This window comes from Formica exsecta, unplaced genomic scaffold, assembly GCF_003651465.1.
Source record: "Formica exsecta isolate Colony F162 unplaced genomic scaffold, ASM365146v1 scaffold282, whole genome shotgun sequence".
In the NCBI taxonomy this organism is placed as follows: Eukaryota; Metazoa; Arthropoda; class Insecta; order Hymenoptera; family Formicidae; genus Formica; species Formica exsecta.
In genome coordinates this window covers 504,544-512,708 of record NW_021850084.1, presented here as the reverse complement: position 1 = coordinate 512,708, position 8,165 = coordinate 504,544, and the positions used below count along the sequence as shown (strand labels likewise).

Sequence of the window (8,165 nt, the reverse complement as noted above, 5' to 3'; positions counted from 1 at the left end):
TATATATATACACATAAAACTTTCTGTATATATGTTAAACATGGTTATAGAATTGTAATAAGTGAAAGAAAATTTAAATACGCATAATTATGCTTAAAAATGTACATTATTTTTCAAGATGAAAAAATCAAGAATATTTTTTGAATAGAATATATTTTTTTCGCAAATTTAGAATGTAAGCTTATTTTTTACTTTCTCTTTTATGGGACTGTTTTCTTTTTCAGACGATTATGTACATGATAATTTTATTGAACAAATCGATAGAACAATGGCGTTTCCAAACGAATCGATAAGACTTCGGTAATTATCGAAAATTTATTAAGAAAAACTTGTCCTCGAAATAATAATATATTAATCGCATGTATTACGAATCATACATCTTTCTTGCCGTATGCAAAGTCGAGGTAACTGCTCCGATCATTGTGGCTTTAATTATTATGCCAATTGACATAATTGGCGCACGTAGGCATCCATAAGCCACTGCAGGAATAAAATATCCCTTTTACTGCGATATATTTACACGCCAATAAATCAAAAGAAATTAATTACCAGTTTTAGAAACTGTATATCGTCTGAAAAATTATATATATGTAGCTAAATAAATATATAGTCCTTTTCGGAAACAATCGCATTTTTTTTATAGATCGCGATTTAAAATTGATATTATTCGGGAGCGATTATTAGCTTCAGTGATTCGTCTTGATTTTGTAACTCGTTTTGGAAAGTTTCGATCATTGCCATTAAAATTGAAAGTCACGTATATCGCTGTGCGATTCTTGAGTAGTCATTTCATTATCGCGACAGTTACGTAATGCGTTTCTCGTAGACGAATGCGAATGGTGTTTCTTAATGCGAGCGTCGAAAAATTTGGCATATTTGTTCAACTAGTCTGTTTCGACCTTCGTAAAGAATAATATCGTTTTCCCGAAGCGCGGCGATTGTTGGAATCATATCGCGACGAAAATCACCCCGTTTGAAATAACACTTCAAACAATGGGAGAGATTCTATCCCGCGATAAAATTTGCAATGAAGAGAAAAAAAAAACGGTATAATATTTGAAACAATGATGCAAGGTTCACATGGAATGAAATGATGTACGAATCTCTTTCGTATATCTGACCTCAAGATATTAAAACGCGCGTTTGACTCGAAGTCAAATGAAATTCTTTCGAGCTTTCTACGATAACAGATATATCCAATCGAATTTTACGAGTATCGTAAAATAATAAATTTGTTTATCGATCAAACTGAATATTAATATTTATATTTTTGAGAAAAACGAGTTGAAACCTCTAAAAATCGTGTTTTTTTATCATCTTTGAAAATTCGTAGACGAATCCGATGTGCAAGAAACTTCAGACTGGGCTCGAATGATTTTTAAATTTATTTTGGGGCGCTGAATCCAAATCCGACAAAATAACAAAATGGCCTATGAGGTTAAGTTTTCGAGAAAAACGTGGTTGAAATTCTCAAAAAACGCGTTTTTTATTATTTTTGAAAATTTATAGCAGACGAACCCGATATGCAAGAGACTTCAAACAGAGCTCAAATGAAAGCTTGAACATTGTACTTTAATATAAAAATATCGAATCTTTTATTTGCAATCGGATTGCATGGAACAATCGTTCTACCTGACACAGTGCGACTACATTTAAAAACAAAGCACGCCTGAGGTTCGATTGTACTTGCGGTAGAAGATTCGATATTTTTATATTAAAGTATAATGTTCAAGCTTTCATTTGAGCTCTGTTTGAAGTCTCTTGCATATCGGGTTCGTCTGCTATAAATTTTCAAAAATAATAAAAAACGCGTTTTTTGAGAATTTCAACCACGTTTTTCTCGAAAACTTAACCTCATAGGCCATTTTGTTATTTTGTCGGATTTGGATTCAGCGCCCCAAAATAAATTTAAAAAAATTGTTTGCATTTCTGGCACTAAAAAAATGTGAAATCTGTAAACTGTTCTAGTGTAAAACGAAACTAAAATCGTTTATCGAAAATATGTTTATTTGTAATTTTCCCTTACATTTTATAATCTCTCACTTTGACATGATGCAAACTATTCGAAAATAAGTCTTTTATTCGTTATAGATTCTCTTAAGGTTCGTACTCTCTTCTCGGCATGAGGCCTTTCAAGTGCGTATACGCGAGAACCCACGCGTTGCATGGATCTTTATTTGGTCCTTGGTTACAAAGTATGCTTAACTGACATTTCGTGGAGAGATTAATAATGATTCCGATTCTTATTAATTGCCGTGCAATTTTATTTCTCATCAAGGTTAATAGATGAAGCAATTATATACCTATATAATATTCTAAGAGTGAGTGTGCATGCAAAATTTCGTATAAACGTGACGTATCAGTTCGTACATAGTTTTGCCTGGTACCATCAGATCACGATCAGAAATTAGCGCTATAACAATATTGTACAAAGAACTTTCTGGACACCATCCAATATCATTAAAATATCTTAATAAAGCGCATATGAAAAAAATAAGCAAAGACAGGAATATTACCTTGGAATATCGAAGGCAAAAAATTGCTTCTTGATTATTACCATGACGTAACAAGGGTATAAGAAAGTAAATCTTATATAATAAAAAAGTTTATAATGAAAAATTTTTGAAAAACTCGTGCATAATTAAATTTTGTTTGTCAAATCTTGAAGGCAGAAAAACGTGGAGTTTTAGCGAATCAAATCGTCTGGCTTATGACATGTGTCAATAAAGCGATAAAAAATTTTTATTCGAAATGTAATAAAATTTTTGTAAGATGAAACATACAAATGCTCATGTATTAGTCATTGTTATAGCATTGAATTATATAACCCGTCAAATCATAATGTCGCATTCTTTCTGCATTGCAGTACATATTTATATTGTTACCTGATTCTAGCGCCAAAACTTTACCAGAACGCGATAGTACGTGATAGTGCTTTCGCCTGCATAGATGATTATATATTTGTCGATGTTTGCTTTATACAGGGCGAGCCCAAACGTTCTGGTCAGACTTTGAGATTTTACAGGAAATTTAATTCTGAAAAAGTTCCCTATAAATATGGGTCGAAAAATGCTTCCTTAAAAAGTTAGCGCCCAAAAACTTTTGAAATCACGGTTATTTTATATATTTTTATATATATCAGGAAAAGTATGCATTTTTTAACAAAAAGTATCCAGACTAAAGTTGTAGAGAATTAAATTATCTTTGAAATGAGATTAAAACGAATGTAGTACGCATACGCATCCCTGATATTTGTAAAAATGTATAAAATAACCGTGATTTTAGAAGTTTTTGGACGCTAACTTTTTAAGGGAACATTTTTCGACCCATGTTTATAGGAAACTTTTTATTCAGAATTAAATTTTCTATAAAATCTCAAAGTCTGGCTGGAACATCTGGGTCCATCCTGTATTCCATATTGCAAAAGCCCAAAATACCGAGCAGATGGTAACAGTACAGACCTTTCACTTATTATAATACACACACACATACACCTGTATGTGCTCTTTTTAATCAATAAACTATCGTCAAGTCAGTAGCTAAATGTCATTAAGCCTCAAGCATAAAATATGAACAAATACATGAAAAAAAAAAGACTAATCATTTTTTAAATGTAGGGCGTACTATGCTCTGATCTGACTGAGCTATACCTAGATTCTCGCTTTTGCATTCGACAAATAATCTACTGTCACGAAGGTAGACGTTGTGTAATGGAATTGAAATTTCACGTGATCTACAATATAGCATCGCGTATTGGGGTAATTCAATAATCCATAATATATGTCCTATAATTCTCTCTCTCTAACACGAATTCACGATAAATCTCATATCTTATATTCTAATAAAAATAAACGTAATATATAACGAAATTATTTTCAGAAATACTTGCATGTATGTTTTTTTTTTTTAAATGAATAGCGCTTTGTTTTCTTTTACTTTTTTTTTTTTTTTTGTTCAACTACATCGAGCATGTTGAAATCAATAAAAGGGGGATGACGTATCGGTGAGAAATCAAAACATCGCTCTGCAGTATCATGCGGTGCGGCTCCTACAAATGTAAGGGTAAAAGGGTGACCTAGTGGCCGAGCTATCGCGAGGAACTCCAAGACCTTCCAGCACGCGAGGCAGCGTTTAATCTGCGCGCGAGGATAGATGGATTCCTCGACAGTTTAGGCCGTATCACCACTAGGATAGAGTCGACTTGGTCATATCTAGTACCTAGCTTACAGGTTCGATCGATTCGTGCGAATGAGGCGCCCCGCGTACCGCAACATTCATTTCCGCACCTATATACCCGAGCGGAAATGAGCCCCGCTAATTTAAGGATTCGCTCCATCGTCGATTATTAGCTATATTTTTGATTAGGTAAAATAAAGACAGTAAGAGTATTTTTTCGTGAGCCAACAAACTCGCGATCTTCATACTTTGTATATTTAATATTATATTTAATGTGCGAATTTACCGGATATATTTTTTACACAAATTTTTCAGTCAATGTCAAAAGGTAGATTTAAAGCGTAAAAATTCAATAACGCGTAAACTATTAGAAAAACAAGGATTTTCCGATGATATGATACTGTACGATGAGTCGGCGGATGCACGGAGAGATGATGAAACGAGCCGCCTGAAATGAATAGAATAGCGCTTTTTTTTTTTTTTCTTTTTTTTTTTTTTTTGTTCAACTACATCGAGCATGTTGAAATCAATAAAAGGGGGATGACGTATCGGTGAGAAATCAAAACATCGCTCTGCAGTATCATGCGGTGCGGCTCCTACAAATGTAAGGGTAAAAGGGTGACCTAGTGGCCGAGCTATCGCGAGGAACTCCAAGACCTTCCAGCACGCGAGGCAGCGTTTAATCTGCGCGCGAGGATAGATGGATTCCTCGACAGTTTAGGCCGTATCACCACTAGGATAGAGTCGACTTGGTCATATCTAGTACCTAGCTTACAGGTTCGATCGATTCGTGCGAATGAGGCGCCCCGCGTACCGCAACATTCATTTCCGCACCTATATACCCGAGCGGAAATGAGCCCCGCTAATTTAAGGATTCGCTCCATCGTCGATTATTAGCTATATTTTTGATTAGGTAAAATAAAGACAGTAAGAGTATTTTTTCGTGAGCCAACAAACTCGCGATCTTCATACTTTGTATATTTAATATTATATTTAATGTGCGAATTTACCGGATATATTTTTTACACAAATTTTTCAGTCAATGTCAAAAGGTAGATTTAAAGCGTAAAAATTCAATAACGCGTAAACTATTAGAAAAACAAGGATTTTCCGATGATATGATACTGTACGATGAGTCGGCGGATGCACGGAGAGATGATGAAACGAGCCGCCTGAAATGAATAAACGATCGAAAATCTTCGTATAACGGTACATGCTCTAGTTCATTGCTCCTTGGTGTCTGGCAATTTTGGTGCACAGTAATCCGGTGCTGGAATTTGCGATCGTAATGAGTTATTCGGCTGTGTTGGTAATTTTCACGTTCAGATATGAATCCGATCGAGAGAATTGAATCTCAGGTGTTTTCGACTGATTCAAAAATCCGATTAAAACAAAAATACAAGATTAATTTCTTAATTGCATTGAGCATATTAAAGTGCAAACCCAGCATGTGTTCATTTGCGATCGATAATCAGACACTTTATTAGAACCTCTTCCGAAGGCGGAACATTCCATGCGTGACAAACACTTTGCAATATGTGTATTTATATTTCGCATGTGTCAAAGATTACGTTATCTCGTACGGATGTAATTAATGTCATGTAAGATATCCTATGAAGATAATCAATTATTAGAATAATAAATAACGAATGGAAAAGAATGATCCCTAATTTATTTATAACTGACAAATATATTTGTAATAATTTATTCTATGAAACGGTTGTATATATATTAAAAAAGATAATTTATCATCTAATCAAATTTTAAACAATTATACATTAATGTTTGTTTTATCTATTATTTATCGATTGGCGATTTATATCTTAATTCTTTTGAAAGATTGTAATCTGAATGTAAATTGAAGAATCAAATCATATTTATGACTGTATTTTAAGCAATATTTTAATATTTAATTAAGGATGTATGTATCATATGTCAAAACATTGTCAAAAGCATGAAAATTTCGTAGACTGTTCTACTATTTCTTCAGAGTATCTGTGCAAAACTTGAGCACAATTCTTTTAAAGGTTTGGAAATTATTTAAGTTTAAAGTTAGTATTGATATTTATGGAAAATCGCTATTGTAGCACTTATTGACAAATTTGACAAGGAACAAACATTGCCAACGAAATAAAAATTTTCACATATATTAAAAAAACTTGTTAAAAGATATTCTCTCTCTCTTTCTGAAAATCACTCGTTTTTCTTTGTTTCTTGCAGTTGATTTCAGGGGGTATTCACGATCAAAAGTTTTTGTCATAAATTAGGAAAAATATTAATTACAATTATTTTCTTTTACGAAGACGTTAAAAATCATATTATTTTGTGATACTTTAATTCCTTTTATAATCCGGATTTATTTATTTGATTTTTCAAACAGTATAAACGTAAGAAATATGTTTGTTTTTTTAAATTTGGACAGTTTTTTGCTACTATTGCACAGCCAAAACATTCTTAATACACGTATGTGATGCGTATTTGCATTTTTTTGTTTGCTTATTTAAACGAGTTTTTCCAACTTCTTTTCCAAAGAAAAAATAATAGAAACGATCAATCGGATAATCTTTGATGAATTCTGATGCTTTGACTTATGCATACACTATATATATTATTTCTTGTTTAATTTTGAAACTAGATTCGATTGTCAGATATTTTCCATCAGTATGATTTGCTAGTTGCAGTGCTAATGCAGTGATAATTTTTCTATTTGATAAACGAGGAACGGTCTCACATGCGTCATAGAAATGCACGATGAAAGATGAGTTTGTTGCTTAGATAAGAAATCGATTCGTACTACTGTAAATCTCTCGCTGTACACAGCTGTTGTAAACAACTCGCTGTCCACGTGTAAATAAATCGGCGCGATCTTATGGTATCGACAGTACCCCTGACTTTGAATTTGTCGATCTATACTATCAGGCCATACACTCCCTTCAATTTTTCATCGGAACGAAATCAAGGACGCACACGATCAATAATCTAAAAAAAACATAAGAGAGTAACGCGCGCGGGAGTTTGCACGCCTAAGCTTACTTTGCCATGAACGGTAGGAATGTGATTATCGTCAAATATTAATCGATGCAGACTTGCAGTTTAATTATTGAATGAATTTTTATGGAACAAATACTCAATATATTATCGCAGTTTTAAGAGATATAGGGTATATATAATTTATAGATATATATACACACACACACATATATATTTAAGATGTCACAAAATATAAATATTTGACATCTCAGAAGAAAACTTTTAATTTGTACGCCAAAGAGACTATTTTTTGCTTTGAAAAAGAAACAAATGAATAAATAAGTTCCAGTATCCCTCCTATTTTCTCTCAACCGTAAGATTGATGTAAGAAGGGATGCTGGAATTTACTTATTTATTTATTTTCCAACGTGAAAAATCATTTCTTTGGGGCAATAAAATAATCTACGCAAATGAAGGATAAAACGAAGAAGAAAGTGTATAAACATAGAGCAACATTTATTGAGAAAGAGCAAAAAGGCGAATGTCGCAGAAAAAAATTTATAAAATACAGTAATTATTTGCCATCATATCTATTTGATATATGCAATTAAACTTATCATAGATTGCGTGTGTAAAGTGAACTCTTGTACTCACTGATAATCAGCGATATATTGGCCTTTTCTTTTTTCTTAATGGCTGGTGTCTGACCTCGTTTTATACGAACTTTTTTTAGGAGGTGGAGCTGACTAGAAAAATTCGGCCATTTCTGTATATATATAAAAAAAAAAAAATTGAAAGAAAAACATACATAGGCATTACGGACTCAGGAGTTCATTATTAGAGTTAAATTAAATCTCAAAGCAGCTATTATGAAATACGTAACATAAAGAAAATATGATGGATTGTTTTAAAAAAGAATTTAATTTAATTTAATTTAAAAAAATAAAAAATAAATTATTAATTAAAAATTTTCTTATTTGGCGCAATTTTTTTTATTCATGTTAACCAAATTTATAGGA

At 32.5% G+C, this 8,165-nt stretch overlaps 1 protein-coding gene across 1 annotated transcript in view; it reads left to right on the top strand.

The window, feature by feature from the left end:
• Window positions 1-8,165, top strand: part of LOC115237211 (solute carrier organic anion transporter family member 5A1) — a 29,459-nt gene that overhangs the window by 1,184 nt on the left and 20,110 nt on the right. The gene's annotated exons all lie outside the window — the stretch shown is intronic.